General features: G+C 39.5%; 1 protein-coding gene across 1 annotated transcript in view; it reads right to left on the bottom strand.

The window, feature by feature from the left end:
* LOC122550574 (high affinity choline transporter 1-like) overlaps nt 1–3,142 on the bottom strand; it is a 61,654-nt gene extending 58,512 nt beyond the window's left edge. The window contains exon 1 of the mRNA XM_043691510.1: nt 3,077–3,142. The gene's annotated coding sequence lies outside the window, so the exon portion shown is untranslated. The remainder of the gene's footprint in view (nt 1–3,076) is intronic.
* Between the last annotated feature and the right edge of the window lie 15,069 nt (nt 3,143–18,211).

The raw sequence follows: 18,211 nt of genomic DNA, 5'->3' as shown, positions 1-18,211 counted from the left end.
GGCAGTAGGGGTGGCGGAAGTCACTGAGCATGTGGCATCAGCGATGATGTGAGGGGCGGAAGTGATGTCACATGTGATGCATGAGGAATTGTGAGGGGTGGAAGTGGTTGTGGGAGTGGCCATGATGGGGGCGGAAGTGACATCATCAATCAGCGTGGGGCTCTTCCAGCACCATTCTCATCCAGAAATCTCTTGTTGTCCAGCAGTTCTCCCTTCAAGGTGTGAAGAGATCAGTGATGATAGACTGATGTATAAAACCATCATTGCAACTCACTGGGAATTTTGATGCACTGTTGCAAAAACAGTTCAGTGAGCAGCAGCTAGCTACAGGTGCTCTTGTTGGTTATCTTGGTCCTTATCCAATGAAAGGCAGTGTGGCCCCCACTCTCAGGAGAAACAAGAAATCTTCAGATTGCAGGAAGTAACTTTCAAAGAAGTAGAAATATGACTGAACCAATTGCATACATGCTGGGGATGCAACAACAGGTAACATGCTAGGAATTCTGCAGCCAGTATTCACATCTTGACTCCCCAAAGCCCAGAAAGTACTATCTGATGGAATACTGACCACTTGTATTAATGAATACAGCTCCAACAGCACTCAAGATTCTCATCAAGGTGAAAGTTTCACAGTTGATGCATACTTCATCCACTACCTTCAATAGTGAATCATCAGCAGCACACTGTGACTACAGTATTTATCATCTACAAATTGCACAGCAGCAACTTACTGAGACTTCTTTGACAATATGTTCCAACTGACAATCTCTACCAAGGATAGCAGGCACATGGAAACACAACCACTTACAGATACCCTTTCCAAACAAAATCAATGCTGATTTGGAACAATATTATTGTTTCTTCATCATCACTGGGTCAATATCCTGGAATTGCTTTCTGAACAGTACTCTTAATGGATCTACATCACATGAAATGCAATGATTTAAGAAGGCAGCTCACCAGCACAGTTCAAGGGCAATGGGTAATCAAAAAGAAATACTGGCCTCACCAGGTGCCGCACGAAACAATGAATGAACTTAAATAATAATCTTCAAGTGTCTAAAAAGAACCTCCCAGAATTGTGAAATGTTGTAAGCTATTTTCCCATTAGCAGGTAAGAAACTGATACTGCTGAGTATTTTATTGGCATTTCTTTCTCTGAGATTGGTTCGATCCCTTTCAATAGCTGCTATGTTTTCTCATTTCTTCCACTAACCACTTTCAAGAAGCTTCAGGAACCAAAGATAAAAATCTCTGTCAATATTGGTCACATTCATTGATGCCATACGTTAATTTTTGATCTATCTTTCCTGACATTCTGCTGAAGACAGAAACTGGCAGACTGGACCCATCTTCCTCGCCACACATTTTTCCTGACCTAAGCTCCGAAACACTCCAAAACCCATGTGCACTTCCAGGTTAAAATTTAGCTCATTTTTTTTCAACTGAAGCCTACTTAGTGCCTTTGAAATGATTAACATAATGTCTTTGCTTTGTACTATTTGCTTCTATTTAATAAAGTCTAGGATTCTGTATGCTTTTCAACAAACTTATCAACTCATCCTGCCACTTTTATGGATTTGTGTGTGTGAACTTTGGATTGCTCTGTTCCTGTAACCTCAGTAAAATTGTGATGCAACTGTTCCTTTACCACAAGTGCTGCCTGACCTGCTGAATATTTTCAGCATTTCCTCTTTTTATTCGAACCCCACTGCTGCTTGTTTAAGTTTTTATAAATACACATCAAGCTGTCACTGAGGCTCCCACAAACAGTATTTAGGGAGCTGATTAACATTGAAACTGGATTCAAACAAATATTCTTCAATATACTCTATAGTTTATTGGAAATCAAATCACAGATCTTACAGGGTAGAGCTTAAGAAGCTTGGTGTGGTTTTTGCTACATAGGTTACACTCTTGCTTGAAGAGTGAAGTAGCAGAAAGTCAGATTAGAACATAAAACATAGAACATAGAACAATACAGCGCAGAACAGGCTCTTCGGCCCTCGATGTTGCGCCAACCTGTGGACTTTTCTCAGCTCGTCTCCCTACATTATCCCAAAATCATCCATGAGCTTATCTAAGAATTGTTTAAATCTCCTTAATATGGCTGAGTTGATTACATAAGCAGGTAGGGCATTCCGCACCCTTACCACTCTCTGTGCAAAGAACTTGCCTCGGACATCTGTCTTAAATCTATCACCCCTCAATTGTAGTTATGCCCTCTGTACAAGCTGACGTCATCATCCTAGGGGAAAGTCTTTCTCTGTCTACCCTATCTAATCCTCTGATCATTCTGTATGTCTCTATCAAATCCCCCCTTAGTCTTCTTCTTTCCAATGAGAAAAGACTCTCAATGAGAAAAGTCTCTCAGCTTTTCCTCATAAGACCTTCCCTCCAGACCAGGCAACATCCTGGTAAATCTCCTCTGCACCTTTTCCAATGCTTCCACATCCTTTGTGTAATGGGGCGACCAGAACTGTATACAATATTCCAAGTGCGGCCGCACCAGCGTTTTGTATAGTTGCAGCATGACATTGCAGTTCCGGAACTCAATCCCTCTACCAATGAAACCTAACACACCGTATGCCTTCTTAACAGCAGTATCCACCTGGATGGCAACTTTCAGGGATCTATGCACATGGACTTCAAGATCCCTCTGCACATCCACACTACCAAGAATTCTTCCATTGACCAAGTACTCTGCCATCCTGTTATTCTTCCCAAAGTGCATCAACTCACATTTAGCTGCATTGAACTCCATTTGCCACCTCAGCCCAATTCTGCAGTTTATCCAACTCCCACTGCAACCTGTAACATTCTTCCAAACTGTCCACTACTCCACCGACTTTAGTGTTGTCTGCAAATTTACTAATCCATCTATGCCTGCGTCAAAGTCATTTATAAAAATGACAAACAGCAGTGGTCCCAAAACAGATCGTTGTGGAACACCACTAGTAACTGGACTCCAGACTGAATATTTTAGGTAAAATAAAATGCAACTAAATACATCCAAAGATTCCAGGCAGATGATGTTAATTTTCAAAAACGATTACTGTTTATCAAAAGTACATACCTCAATTTTATATATCTTCTCAAGCATAAACCAAATTCATTTTGATGCTAGAGTTGCTTTTGTTTCAAATTACTGCTATAAAGCAAGAAGGCAGCTTACTTTTATATTCTGTATTGATACCTTATCTGCTCAGTTTAGTTCAAAGGTATTTGCAATTCAGGTGAAAAGTCAAAGACTTGTTTTGATTATTTGTAAACTTTACAGCTCGAAGATAATACTGTGTGATAAAGGATCATGAAAAATGAGAAATAAAAAATATATTGATGATTCATTTTATTCATGGATGACTTATCTCTATAGCTTGCAACACACAAAAGCCTGTTTTCACTTTTATTATATATGATGGGTTTACAGGCTTGTGTTGTTGACTAACAAGGTAGTGCCACTTACCAACAAAAGCTTTGATTTGTACACACCTTTGCTAGAGGAAGATGTTCAAAATGTGTAGTGATGTTTTTCAAAAAAAAATCTACTTTTCTCATCAACCTGTTCAGGGATGTTATTATATTCCTCTGGAGCAGGTGGGACTTGAATCTGGTCCAGGGCAGAGACACTACCACTGAGCCACAAGAGGGCCCCAATATCCATAATGCAAAGAAATACAGGTATTTGGATCAGGTTGCTGAAATTATTTGGGGTGATCATTAACTAATCTACCAGTGAGAAACTGTTGGGGCTGGATTGGGCACATTTTTTAAATGCTTCTGCAGTGATTACACATCAATTGATATTGACAACTTAAAGAAAAATGATCATGTGCTAAATGAGGATAAAAGAAGAAAGAAGCAAACTGGCATTTCAGAACTGCCTTAGGCTTTAGTGGAACTTTTGATTCATCTTATTAGAATGGTGCCACTGTTTAAGATGTGTGGTAAGGACAAGCCAGGGAATGATAGACCAGTGAGCCTGACCTTGGTGGTGGGCAAGTTGTTGGAGGGAATACTGTGGGACAGGATGTACATGTATTTGGAAAGGCAAGGACTGATTAGAGATAGTCAACATGGCCTTGTGCTTGGGAAATCATGTCTAACAAACTTCATTGAGTTTTTTGAGGAAGTAACAAAGAGGATTGATGAGGGCAGAGCGGTAGATGTGATCTATATGGACTTCAGTAAGGCATTCAACAAGGTTTCCCATGGGAGACTGATTAGCAAAATTGGATCTCATGGAATACAGGGATAACTAGCCATTTGGATACAGAACTGGCTCAAAGGTAGAAAACAGAGGGTGGTGGTAGAGGGTTGCTTTTCAGACTGAAGGCCTGTGACCAGTGGAGTACCACAAGGATCGGTGCTGGGTCCTCTACTTTTTGTCATTTACATAAATGATTTGGATGTGAGCATAAGATGTACAGTTAATAAGTTTGCAGATGACACCAAAATTGGAGGTGTAGTGGACAGCAAAGAGGGTTACCTCAGATTACAACAGGATCTGGACCAGATGGACTAATGGGCTGAGACGTGGCAGATGGAGTTTAATTCAGATAAATGCGAGGTGCTGCATTTTGGGAAAGCAAATCTTAGCAGGATTTATACACTTAATGGTAAGGTCCTAGGGAGTGTTGCTGAACAAAGAGACCTTGGAGTGCAGGTTCACAGCTTCTTGAAAGTGGAGTCGCAGATAGATAGGATAGTGAAGAAGGCGTTTGGTATGCTTTCCTTTATTGGTCAGAGTATTGCGTACAGGAGTTAGGAGGTCATGTTGCGGCTGTACAGGACATTGGTTAGTCAATGTTGGAATATTTCATGCAATTCTGGTCTCCTTCCCATCGGAAAGATGTTGTGAAACTTGAAAGGGTTCAAAAGAGATTTACAAGGATGTTGCCAGGGTTGGAGGATTTGAGCTATAGGGAGACACTGAACAGGCTGGGGCTGTTTTCCCTTGAGTGTTGGAGGCTGAGGGGTGACCTTATAGAGATTTACAAAATTATGAGGGGCAAGAAGAAGTGGTGGAGGCTGGTAAAATTGCAACATTTAAAAGGCATTTGGATGGGTATATGAATAGGAAGGGTTTGGAGGGATATTGGTCGAGTGCTGGCAGATGGGACTAGATTAGATTATGATTTGGAGATGCTGGTGTTGGACTGGGCTGTACAAAGTTAAAAATCACACTACACCAGGTTATAGTCCAACAGGAAGCACACTAGCTTTCAGAGCGCTCCTTCATCAGGTGTTTGTGGAGGATACAATTGTAAGACACAGAATTTATAGCAAACGTTTACAGTGTGATGTAACTGAAATTATACATTGATAAATACCTTGATTGTTTGCGGAGTCTTTCATCTGTTTGAATACCATGATAGTTTCACTTCTTTCATATGTAAATCACAAAACTTTTTTTAAAAAGTTGCATTCTCAGGTTAACTGTAACAATTGGTGTTAGGTAGACAATATGTTGAAAGTATTAGCCCACTGTGTTTTCTGTCTGTGCCATAATGTTCAGATACTGAATAAAGATCTGCCAATAGCACTTCAGCTCAACCAACAATTCTCCAACATTCAATACAATCCAGCAGTGATTTCAAAATCCTTTTATCTCAGAGCTTACAATTGATCTTAGCCCAAAGGCCATCTTGAGTTACTGAAGGAACTGAGGGTAAAAAATTGCAGAGGCTTTTACCACAATCTTCCAATCCTCCTTGTGGGTTTGAAATCAGTGGTTTGCAATTGTTAGATTTTTATTATTCAGGTGAGAGTGTTAAGCCATCAATACAGGCCTGTCAACCTAAGATTAAAGAGAAAAAATTTAGAGACATGAAATTGGGACAAAATTAATTGTCATTTGGAAAAATATGGAATAATGAATGAAAGTCATGTGAATCTGTTACAGGGAAATCATGTTTGACTGACTTGATTCAAATCTTTGAATTAGAGAGTATTGATGAGAGGAAGGTTGTGAAATTGGATAGATTGGGAGGCAGGAAGCTAGAATTTGGTGCTTGTAAAGTGCAAGGAGGGAAAGCATTGCGTGGTCTTTTTAAAAGATCGTGTACTTTTAATGTGTTTAAAGATTTAAAATGAATGTCTGTGAGCAGCAGCTCGAAAGTTTGCACGTATACTCCCAAATTGAAACATTTATATCGGAAGGCTATACAGTTAGCAGGCCAAGCATTAGTTTTACCAAGCCAACAGGCTTTTGAATTAGTCAATCAATTTGAACCAAGTACTTAGATACCAAAAACCTATTAAATTTAAATCTGATGGTTTTGACAACATAGGACTAATCCTATTGTAAGAAATATTGACATGTCATCATGGGTATAAAAGAAAGGGGCAATTGGACAAAGACCCAAGAGCAAGTTGCCATTCACCAAAGCTAATAGCTCTTAGCTCTCAAGAGAGAATCATTAGCTCTCACAGCCTATTTATGTCTTAGAAAAAGCACCATCTAAATAACAATGGTACCAATGACAGAGAAGGCATTACTGAGAGAAGGATCAATGGAGAAGGCACAGAACATTCCAAAAGGCACGTAACCTGGTTGTAATTTCAAGAGACTATACTCTAGTCTTTGTTATATGAACGGAATTTAGATTTATTGGAACACCATACCATTAAAATCTTGTTTTATTTGGGAATAGTTAGTAGTTAGAAGGGATTTACTCAGTTTGTAAATAGTTTAATTAATTTGTTCACTGTTAGAGTTAGATAAATAAATTGTTACTTGCTGATTTTAAAGTGAATGCCAGGGATTTATTTTGTTTAACCCCTAAAAATTTCTGAAAAGCAGGTTACACTACTTTCCACATTCCTTTTACAGATCGTAGGGAAAGGTGCTCCTCTTGGGGTGTTTTGGTTGTAGTTCTCATGGGGTATCCACCTTCGTTTCATAACAGTAGCGTGTTCAATGTATTTATGGACTTTCTAAAGACGTTTGACCAGATGCCACTTAATAGACTTAATAGTAGTATTGAAACCCATTGGATTAGAGGGGCAGTGACAGCAGAGGTACAAAACTAAGGACCATAAAACCCAAAATGTAGTGGTAGGTCATTGGTTATTAGACTGGGTGCAGGTATATATTGATGTCCTACATGCATCAATTTTAGAATTAGAATTTCTTTTGATGTAATCGAGATTTGAACAGGAGGGGTATAATTTCGAAGTTGCCAGGTAACACAAAACTCAGAATTATAATGAGGACGGGACAGATAGACTAGCCAACTAGGTAAGCATATAGAAAACTAAAGATAATACAGCGAAGTTTCATTGTTGTTGTTTACAAGGAAACAAGGAAAGATAGTGTATACTAAATATCACAATTTTAAGGAAGTGCAGGAACAGTGAGACTTGAAGTTCACATGCATAAATCTTTGAAGAAAGCAGGAAAAGTAGATTAAGCTGCTAGTTAAAATAGATAATTGTGTTTATAAGTTGATCTGTGGAATACATACGAAAGAAAGTTGTAATAAACTCTAGACTAATTGTATAGGCATGTAAAGGTCTGAAACGGTCCATGTTGAGGACTGCATCACACCCCATCAATATGATAATGCCATGAGCTCTTTATTGGGAGAATAACTTTGGACTTCGAATGAACAAGACCTAAAATTAAGGTCTCCCTCAAAGGTTCTGTATTAATGTGTTCCATTTTAATATACCTAGTGGCTATTATTCAATAAACCACATCTTGTTGAAGATGAGGACCATTACTTATTAGAAAACCAAGTGGTATTCCTCTACCACATCAGACTAATCTACCCAGTAGACAAGTAACAGGAAAGAGTATGATGGTAACAGTTCTACCAGGTGGCTCATTATGATGAGTTGTGTTTAGAATTCATCTTACACCACGCCTGTTTTGACTAAAGTCACAGACCTGAAATGTTAACTCTTCTTTCTCCACAGATAGTGCCAGATGTGCTGACTATTCCAGTGTTTTCTCATTTTATTTTAGAGGTGAAACTTCTTAAAGTTTGTACATTTTTTGTCGTCTGAATATACTGCCTGGAAAGGTTGTGGACGCTTATTCAAAGACAATTGCAAAGTACTTGAGGGGAGAAAAATATAGTGCTTCGGGGAAAGGGAGGTGTGATTTCTCAAAGAACTGGCACGTCAAAATGGTCTGAATGCCTTCACCCTGTACAGTATCATTCAACAATTCAGTGATGCCACAGCGTCACTAAGGGTAGCCCAATTTTGTTTCAGTCTTGGGTCTTGGACAACTTCTTTTTGTCTTCACAAATATTGCAGGCAATGTAGATGTGTTGTGTCATGTTTGATTCTCATGTATCTGTTTTGTACTTGAAAAATGGTAAATGCCTTGAGTTGTGAAACCTTACTGTATCTGATTCTAACCACACCTGGTCCATCCAAATACATAAATTTGCACAATTTGTTTATTCTTAAGGGTTGGTTTCTGGCTGACACTAATACACATATTCTTGCTTTACCTGCTGGTTGAACATTATTTGGAAAAGTTTGATAATAGAAATAGCACCAGTACTGAAGCATGATTTGTCTAGGCTTGTGTGCGAGTGTCCGAATAAGGTAAACCTTAATACGTCTTCAATTAACCAGCCTCTTGTTATTAAATAATAATCAGGCTTCACAAATCAAAATCAAAGGTGAATGCCCTCTTTTCAGGATCCATAAAATTTTTACTACTTTCTCTGCATTTAAAATTATTTTTAATTGTCCAATTCTTAGCATTAAATCACTCCTTTAAAATGACAATGTTAATGCTGATAAATTAGGTTCTTATTTCTGCAACTTACTTTCTCTCCTACATTCTCAAATATTTCTTATCTTAATGATTCTCCATCTCTCACCAACAACAACTATAATAAAAAATGTGTACTTATTTAGGTATCAGAGGTCTGGAAACCAGTGTAGGTTAGCAAGGACCAAAGCGATGGGTAAACAGGATGTGGTTTGTGATACAATTTAGACAGCAGAGTTTTGAATGAGCTAATGTTTATAAAGGAAATGTGAGACTGGCTAGAAGAACTTTGGAACAGTTGAGTTTGGAGGTGACAAAAGGCATGAATAAGTATTTCAGAGGCAAAGAGGAGATGGGTGATGTAGAAATCGAAACCATAATGATGATAAACATGGGTTCAGGAGCTCAATTTGGAGTCCAATAAAATAATGAGGCTGCAAGTTTGAGATGGTTACCAGGGAAGGGTTTGAAATCATTGGCAAGTATAAAGCATGTCATTGGATTTGTCATTGACAGATATGGTCTTCTCAAAATTTAGTTGGCAGAAATTGTAGCTCATTCAGGATTAGATGTCAGACAAGCAGCCTGGTGGCACTGAGGCAGTGGAAGATCAAGAGAGCTGGTGGAGATGGAACAAATTTGACAGTAGCCAAGTGAAGTGATAGCAAGGAGTTGCCTGTGGTCATTAGTAAGGAATGGTCAGTCTCGGGGTAAATCTTTGCTGTTTGAGGATGGATGAATCACTTTCTGATGAAGGAACAGCGCTCCAAAAGCTAGTACTTCCAAATAAACCTGCTGGACTATAACTTGGTTTTGTGTGCTTTTTAACTTTGCCCACCCAGTCCAACACTGGCTCCTCCACATCAAGGATGAATAGAACAGACTAGTACCAGTATCTTGCAGATACAGTTTTGAGGATCTCAGGATCAGCCTGTAATAGAGTTGGTTAAACATAACACTTTCCACAGAAAGATAACGGCATTTTCTTTTTCAGGAATTAAGTTACTTCCCAGCTCAGGAAGTCACAGAATAAGGAAGCAACAGCACCATCTTCTCAAGTTTGAAGGATTCAATTAGAAATAAGTTAAAATTAATAGATAAGCTTAAGCCAAATAGAAATCAAACAAAACAGAAATAGTCTGATAGAAATATAGACAATAGGAAATCATGACCTTTAGAGCAAACATGTACAAGCCCAACTCTTTCAAGATATCAATAGAAGACGTTCGTGATAATGGTTGTAGGGAGTCAGAATACACAATACTTTATCAAAATGTTTCTGCCATTTTAAGAAGACATATAAAAATGACTGTATAAGTCAAATCTCACTTTTATTATTATTTTCTCTTGTGAAATGTGGTCTTGGTACTATGCAAGAATTTGTGTGGTTGCATGGGGAAAACACTACTGCCTGTATAATACAGTCTGAGTGCTGTCTGATTTGTTCACACATGCACAAAGTCTGGATTCTTGTTGAGCCAAATGTCTTGAAACAATTTTATTAAGTTAAATTGCTATATTCTAATAGATCTGTACCAGCTTTGGCTTCTGTGCTAACTGATGTTGCTTTACATTACAGACACATAACTGACTGAGCACACGTCACTGCATCCACTGTACTAAGTGTATGACTGAAGGTGAGATGAGAAGCTTAATACCAGAACATCAAATGTCTTGATGTAATGTAATTGTCTTAAAATTCAATTCTGTCTCGTCCTAAATCTACGCAATATCACAACAAAAACTGAGTATGAGTAGTTTTTATTGTATAATATAATTACATATATTTCTTTACCACTGTACTAAGTGTATGACTGAAGGTGAGATGAGAATCTTAATACCAGAACATCAAATGTCTTGATGTAATGTAATTGTCTTAAAAGTACAATTCTGTCTCGTCCTAAATCTACGCAATATCACAACAAAAACTGAGTATGAGTAGTTTTTATTGTATAATATAATTACATATATTTCTTTATCCATCGAGAAATGTTTAATTCCTTGCTTTTTTTTAAAACCATGAATGCAATGAAAAATATTTTTGAGTTGCATTGGAAGATACCTGGGACATGAAAATGCACAGACCTTGCTGTTAATAATTAGTTGTACTGGATTCTACCTATGATACTTTTGGTACTGGCCATGTGGAGAAGTCCATGTCAGAAGGAATACACTTCATTTTCTGGGGTTAGCAGGTATCCACAACACTATGGCTGCATCTTGGTTACCTACCAGCATTGGTTAACAGAACGTTGGCATCAACTTGAGAGTTCACTGGCTTTCCTCCCTTAGCCATACCAGCCTTTAATAGAGTTGGTTAAACATATCATTGTCCACAAAAGAAAATATATTTTCTATTTCTGAGATCTAAGTAAATTCCCAAGACTGAAAATGCATCTCCTAACTAATTGTATATTCTCTGCCTTCTGGAGATTGTTAAGTCACTTCTCATGGTGTGTTGGTATCAAGACAAATGTCAGGATCCATCTGAATTGGAGAAGTCGGAAATTGTATCACAATGAGTGTCTGCCCCTATCTTCCCTTTCCGTCCCTCCTGCAATAGTGTCTTCATAAGGAGCAAATGCAAAACCATAACTTACGTTGAAATCTGGTATATTGCCAGAATCAATTTGCACATTTTGTGGCAAATTGATAATGCAGCACCATCTGGTGACCAGAGCTTGCAAGTGTTTGCCACCTCAAATCAATGAGAGAGTGAAAATCTATTGGGTAACTGGCAGTGAATATGGTGTCAGGTAAACCAGTGAAATCATAAAGAGAAGTTGAAAAAGCAGCCCAAAATCTTCCTTCTTCCCTCTGGATTTCCCAGGAGGCAACTGACAGTGTGATCAGAAATGCCTCTGGATGGATTGTTCAGCATTACATATTACACTATTTAAGGCTTTTAAAGAGACTTTAATCCCTTTGCAATGGCTCCCGTGTTGCAAATCAAGTTGACAATCCAGCAAGGTAAGGAAGAAGACTGCACAGTAGAAAAGTATTGAATCAAGCTGAAAGCATTGCAGCGCTTATAGATGGATCAGCTATAGTGTAAAACCACTGCTAACAGGAGCAGTTATTTTGGAAATTTTGCATTAAAAGAGACTTTGTGTCATTGCATTCAGGCCATTTTGATAGATAAAAGACACCACTGGCATTAAAACCTGTGTCCCTTCTTATGATTCCAATGCAAAGCATTGACATTTTGCATATATGAGTTTCCCAGTGACTAATGAAAATAATATTCTGACAAAATCTCACATTTTGCAACTCCTTCTGTGATGAACTAAAATGAACATCAACATTGACTGAACATTGTTTGGTTGGCAACTATTATATCAAACTAATTTCCTCGAATTTAGAACACAGAACTTAGAATGGGACAACGCTAGCACAGGTCCTTTGGCCCACCATGTCTGTACTGACCATGATGCCAAACTAATCCCATCTGCCTGCTCATGGTCTGTAATCCTCTGATCCCTGCTTGATCATTTGTCTATCTAAATATCTCTTAAACCTTGTTAATGCATCTGTCTCTATCACTTCTCTGGGAGTGCATTTCAGACATTTACAACTCTCTTTGTAAAAAACTTGCTTCGCACATCTCCTTTAAACTTGCCCCTTCTCATCTAAAATGGATGCCTCCAATATTTGCTATTTCCACCAAAACAAAAACCTCTGATATGCAAGCAAAACGATCCATGTTTGTCCAACCTCTCTTGTAGGTAATACGCTCCAAACTGGACAACATCCATTTCTTCCTGGCAAAAAAGGCCTGAAACATCCCCATCTATTACCACTCCCCTCCACCTGGCCGAGCTAATCTTCACTTTGAACGTGGGTAGGACAGTGGCTCAGTGGTTAGCACTGCTGCCTCACAGTGCCAGGGACCCGGGTTTGATTCCAGCCTCAGACAACTCTCTGTGCGGAGTTTGCACATTCTCCCCATGTGTGCGTGGGTTTCCTCCGGGTGCCCGGGTTTCCTCCCACAGTCCAGAGATGTGCAGGTCAGGTGAATTGGCTGTGCTAAATTGTTCATACTGTTTAGGGATGTGTGGGTTAGGTGCATTAGTTAGAAGTAAATTTAGAGTAATAGGGGAGGGAATGGGTCTGGGTGGGTTACTCTTCGGAGGGTAAGTGTGTATTTGTTGAGCCAAATGGTCTGTTCCTACACTGTAGGGATTTTATGGTAACTCCTCTCACTTTGTTTAGGGCAAAGAAGTGACCATGGGTACCCAGATGAGCCCCAGTTATGCGGGGCAGTTGAACACACTTTGTTCCATCCTACTTGGGCCTCCACCCACAACTCTTTCTCCAGTATATTGATGACCTCATTGGTGTTGCTTCTCTCTCTCATCTGGAATTGGAAAAGTTTATCAATTTGACTTCCAATTTCCACCCTGCTCTCACCTTCACCTGCTCCAAATCCGATTCCTCTTTTCCCATTCTTCCCAGCACTGACCCTTGCAGAACACCACTGGTCACAGATCTCCAGTCAGAAAAAAACACCCACACACAACTACCCTCTGTCTTCTATGACCAAATCAATTTCATATGTAACTTACTAACTCACCATGTATCCCATGTGACTTAATCTTCAGGGACCTTGTCAAATGCTTGAGTAAAGTCCATTTCGACAACATAATGCCGTACCTCATTAATTATCTTTGTCACTTCCTCAGAACCTCAAACAACTTTGTAAGACAAACTTCCCCTTTCCAAAGCCATGCTGACTATCCCTAATAACTCCATTACTTTCCATATGTGAGTAAATCTTGTCCCTAAGAATCTTCTTCCATAATTTTCCTACCACCGATGTAATGCTGAATGTCTTATTATTTCCTGGATTATCCTTGCTGCCCTTCTTCAACAAAAGAATAACATTAACTATTCTCCAGTCTTGTGGGACCTCATCTGTAGACAAAGAGGATATAAAGATCATTATCAAGGGCCCAATAGTCTCTTCTGTTGCCTCTCTCAGTATGCTGGGACCGATCCCATCAGCCGTATCAACTTAAATACCTTAATGCTTTTCAAGATGCCCAACACCACCTCTCTTAATTGACTTGGCCTAGAATATCAACATATCCAACCCTAATCTTATCATAATGTCATGTCTTAATGGATATCTAGTCTTGTCAATTATATCTTAAACTATTCTGGTTTTCTACCAGGTTCCCCTCTCCCTTTACAATTGGGATATTAGTTCTGCATCAATTGTGTTGAGGTGGAGGTGAGAGCTTCAAGTTCCTAGGAGTAAGTTCCATCAACAATCTGTCCTCGTCCACCCAAGTCAACATTACAGTCAAGAAAGCACAACAATGCCTGTAATTCCTCAGAATGTTAAGGAAATTTGGCATGTCCACCATGATTCTTACCAATTTTTATAGATGCACTGTAGAAAACATCCATGATGAGGAGGAGCCGGTTTTAGACTCGGGTGCACAAAGTTAAAAGTGCACACCAATATCTCCACATCATAGCCCCTATCGTACATAGAAGCAGAATGTGATCTAAGATGATCTAGAGGTCTCCAGTTGATGAACAGACAACGAGGAATACAGAAACTTTAGCTGTGGTTAAGAGAGAATGGAATGTTATATCTCCCTTGTTTGTCTCTATATGCCAGAGCTACTAAGTCTAACTAAGTTTGGAATTTCTGCCAAATGTCTGTCAATTGCAATAGTACATGTGACCTTATTAGTGCAAAAGCTAATTATTATTGTTCAAAACCTGGTGTTCTGTGATTTTTTAACTTTGTACAATAGGAGCCCACTCTGAGGAGAAAGTGAGGTCTGCAGATGCTGGAGATCAAAGTTGAAACTTTATTGCTGGAACAGCACAGCAGGTCAGGAATCAGGCTGTAATAATGGAAACCTACAACTCTGCTCTTAGCCTCTTTTGGCTCCCTCCAGCGTCTCTTTCAGGCACTCAACATTGTCTCTTTCCAGAATGAATAAGCCCCTTGTGAATATGTTGTAGATCATTACATTGATTAAGAAGGCATATGCCATCGGCTGGGCATGGAGTGCAAGAGTTGGCAAACCATGCTTTGGCTATTTAAAACCCTTGTTAAGCTGCATTTGGAATTCTGAATGCAGTTTTGGTCGCCACACTACCAGAAGGACATGGAAGCTTTCGAGAGAGAGTGCAGAGAAGGTTTACCAAGAATGTTGCCTGGTCTTGGGGACATTGGCTATGATGAAAGGTTTAAAAAGACTAGATTGTTTTCACTGGAAAGACAGTGGCTGAGAGGAGACCTGATAGAGTTCTACAAAATTATGAGAGGCATAGATAGGGTGGAAGTCAGAGGTTTTTTTCCAGGATTGAAGTTTCAATCACAAAGGGGCACAGGTTCAAGGTGAGTGGGGGAAGATTAAGGAAAATGTGTGAGGGAAGTTTTTCACACAGAGAGTAGTAGGAGCATGAAGACGTGAAGAAAGCAGGCACATTGGTGACATTTAAAAGACATCTGGATGGTTACATGAATAGGGAGGGAATAGAGGGATATGGACTGAATAAGGGTAGAATGTTTGTTTTTTTGTTAGGGTATAATGATTGGTATGGGTTTGGACGGCTGAAGGGCCTGTTCTTGTTTTGCACTTCTCTTTGTTCTTTGTTTTCTTTATAGACATCATGGCCTTGACAAAAATAGGACTGATACATGAAACTAAATTCTGATATTTTGTTGCACTGACGTTGGAATCCCTGGATCATTGCAGATGCTGGAAAGCTGAAACAAAACAGAAAGTGCTGCAGAAATGCAAAAGGTCTGGTAACATTCATTGAGAGGAAAACTGAGTTAACATTTTGAGTCCAGTGACCCTTTGAAAGAAATGACAATAGCTGGCAATGGGCAGCATTTATCTTAATGATGCATGTGGTGAATGTGGGGGGGAGGGGGAGGAAAGGCAAGGAGAATGAATAGATGGAGCCCAAAGAGAGAAAATGGGAGAAGCAAACAAAGAGATTGCTGCTGATGATAAACCAAAAGAGAAATAAATGCTGGGTAGTGTGCAAGTGAGAACTGTGGGTAGTTAAAAATGGGCAGGGAACAACCCATAGCACAAGGAACCAAGTGTGGGGGTAGAGTAACTGACATGGAACAGCATGATCGCATTCTGAAGTTATTGAACTCAATGTTGAGTCCTGAAGTCTGTAAGGTACCTAACCGAAAGATGAGGTGTTGTTCCTCCAGCTTGTATTGAACCTCACTGGAGCAATGCAGCAGACCTGAGACAAAAACGTTGGCATGGGAACATGATGCTGTGTTAAAGTAACAGGCAACTGGGAACTTGGCCATTTATATGGACAAAATGTAGGTATTCAACAAAGCAATCATCCAGTCTGTATTTTGTACCCCCAGCATAAGGGAGATTACATTGTGAACATGAATACAGTAAATTAGATTGAATTAAGTGTCGGTAAATAGGGAGTGGTAAATAGGAATAGGGAGTGGGGTGAGGGGGGGGGTCGGTGGCAGAAGTGAATGCAGGTGGCGTGTAAAGCAGTGTAGTTGGAAACTATTAATGCATTGAACAAAATGCTCAATGTCCAAATTTCAGATAGGTCTAAAAGGAAAAGTCGCATGTGCACCTATTTTTGGTAAAAAGTGCTTATATTTGTGAACTGGGGATTTTTCATTATTAAGTTGCAAATAGGTGGTAGAAGGAGAAAGTGAGGACTGCAGATGCTGGAGACCAGAGTTGAAAATTATGGTGCTGGAAAAACACAGCAGGCCAGGCAGCATTCGAGGAGCAGGAGAATCGACGTTTTGGGCATAAGCCCTTCTTCAGGAATGAGGCTGGTGTGCCAAGCGGGCTGAGATAAAAGGGGGAGGGGAAATGAGGAAGTTGGAGAAATCTTGGTACAAACCAAGTTTTAATATGTGGTGAGCTGCTTAGCCAGTGGCCATTTTAAAGGATCATTGGTAATGGCACAGAAAGCCTCAAAAATATTTTGGGAAATTTTAGGACGGCACAGTGGCTCAGTGGTTAGCACTGTTGCCTCACAGCACCAGGGTTTCAGTTTCGATTCCAGCCTTGAATGACTGTGTGGGTTTCCTCCAGGTGCTCCGGTTTCCTCCCACAGTCCAAAGATGTGTAGGTCAGGTTAATTGGCCATTCTAAATTGCCCATAGTGTTAGGTGCATTAGTCAGAGGGAAATGTGTCTGGGTGGGTTACTTGTCGGAGGGTCGGTGTGGACTTGTTGGGCTGAAGGGCTTGTTTCCACACTGTAGGGAATCTAATCTAAATTGCTGCTTCACTTGGAAGGTGAGTCTTGGGCCTTTGATAATGAGTGGTCTTTGACTTAGCCTCATTGTATGTTAGAAATAAAAGTTGGTTAAACAGTCAGTTTTATTACATATTACTTTAAAACCTGAAATCTTGATTGTATTATGGTTTTGAGGCTTGATTAGGTTATGCATATTGATTAGGTAGAGTATTGATTAATCAGCTCTAAGACTTTCAAAATTTAAATATTCTCTTTTGTGATTTATCATAGTGAATGTACTTTATTGTCCATGTGGGGCATTGTAAACCCTAGGAGAAACCAGAAATAGAAACATTGATATAGCCAACAGTAACTCAGTTGTTTCAGTGGGGGATTAAATAAAGTTTTGTGCAGCGTGCATAGGGCTCTGTGTTCACTGTTGCAGAGGTATCTTATCAAGTCATAATTAAAAAGCCATCAAATTAGTTTGGGTCTGACCATGAGATGGTGTGACAATCAGAAAAGCATTAAAAATAGAATTTCGGAAAGCCTCAACACTCAGAAACAATAGAAGACTTTCGAGACAGACCACATGCTGAGGGACAGAAATTCCTCCACTTGTTGTTAAAGACATAAAGAGACAGAAGAGACCTTTGTATTGACTGTGAGCAAACCTCAATTGAAAAGCACAACTGAATGAGGTGTAAATCACCTCTTGGTTTAGAAGGCACAAGTCAGGGGTGTAATGGACTTCTCTTCACTGGATGTGTGCAGTGCCAGCAACATTCAAGAATCTTCACACCATCCATAACAAAGCACCCTAAGTGATTGATACTCCAACTAACACCTTAAAAATTCACTTCTACCACCAATGTATAGGGGTAAAAACAATGACTGCAGATGGGACTGCAGATAGGTATCATCTACAAGATGCACTGCAACAATTCACCAAAGCTCCTTAAATAGTACCTTGTAAATCTCTATCTTCTACCACCCAGAAGGACAAGGCAGTAAGTGAATGGAAAAACCATCACCTGCAAATTCTTCTCCAAGTCAAATACCATCCTAACTTGGAAATATTGTCACTTCTCACTGTCACTAGGACAAAATCCTGAAATTCCCTCCCTAAAAGCAGTATACCTGTACCTATACCAAATGAACTACAGTGGTTCAGGAAGTCAGCTGACCACTGCTTTCTTGAGGGCAATTATGGATGGATAATAAATGCTAGACTAGCCACAGTCTGTGAATGAATAAAA

This window comes from Chiloscyllium plagiosum, chromosome 6 (assembly GCF_004010195.1).
Source record: "Chiloscyllium plagiosum isolate BGI_BamShark_2017 chromosome 6, ASM401019v2, whole genome shotgun sequence".
In the NCBI taxonomy this organism is placed as follows: Eukaryota; Metazoa; Chordata; class Chondrichthyes; order Orectolobiformes; family Hemiscylliidae; genus Chiloscyllium; species Chiloscyllium plagiosum.
Note: the sequence above shows the minus strand (reverse complement) of the source record. Positions and strands in the feature narration are given on the sequence as shown.